The sequence below is a fragment of the Gracilinanus agilis genome, chromosome 3, assembly GCF_016433145.1.
Source record: "Gracilinanus agilis isolate LMUSP501 chromosome 3, AgileGrace, whole genome shotgun sequence".
NCBI classification, from domain to species: Eukaryota; Metazoa; Chordata; class Mammalia; order Didelphimorphia; family Didelphidae; genus Gracilinanus; species Gracilinanus agilis.
This window is the reverse complement of record NC_058132.1, coordinates 239,044,741-239,045,774: the sequence shown is the minus strand read 5'-3', so window position 1 is coordinate 239,045,774 and position 1,034 is coordinate 239,044,741.

Here is a 1,034-nt window from a genome sequence, read left to right as displayed (position 1 = left end):
GGGGAGTAAAAAGGGCCCCGGGCGGGTGGGGAAGAGAGAAAATAAAAAAGAAAAGAGTTTATCTTGAGTCTGGCCAAACAACCTAAACTAATGGTGCTAGCAAGGTGCATCTGCCCAGGGCTGGGGTCTTGCAGGCATGTCAGAATCGCGCTGCAGAAAATGTACTGTGGTCGCGCCCCTTTCCAGTGTGAGCGGGACATTTAAATTTTTTTACTCCCCCTTTTAAGTTTCCAAAGCATCAGCAACCCCATCCCGTGGGGTGAGATGTTAGAAAAGGAGGGACAGAAAAGGCGTTGAGGTCTCCATGTCCCCTGGAATTCTTTCTCGACCCCAGTTCCCGGGACCCTCCTTCCCAACCTCTCTCACCCCTCCTCATCCTTTCCCACTCGGATTGCAGGGAAGAGCAGACGGCTCTTCCACAGTCCCTGGACTCTTCAGTAAATATCAATCAATCTCCCCCGGCAGGAGGGAGGCGGCGGAGTGGCTTCCGACAGCAACTAAAGGTCTGGGGTGGCAGGGCCGAGATCCTGGGCCCTGAGGATCTACCCTCCCCCAATAACCAACCCTTTAGTATCCAGAGCCACCGCCACCTCCTCCTGCACTGGGGGAAGGGTGCCAGGCGAGGGGAGGAGAGCCTTTGGGGGTGACCCTCCCTGCTGGCACTGCCGAGGTGCACCAGACGGAGATCTCTCTCCTCCTTCTCCTCCCCCGCGCAGACTCGAGGGGTGGGTAGCCCAGTGGGTAGCTTCGGGGAGGGCGGTGGGGTAGTGAGAGTTGAGTGGTGCAGGCCGGAAACCGCCCCGCTGCAAAATCGGCCCTCTGGCCCCTCGGGCTGGTGCTCCCGCCCTCCCCGGGGCTGGCTGGCTAGCTGGCCAGGCCGGCGCATTCCTTCGGGCCAGTCCGCCCCTGTCCCCGGCGGGCGGCGCACTCTTTGTCCTTGGCCGGCCGGGGCGGGCGGACGCGTGCGCCCCCCGGGTGAAGGGAAGGGAAGCGAAGGGGGGGCGGGGGAGAAAAGGAGAGAGGGGGGGGAGAGG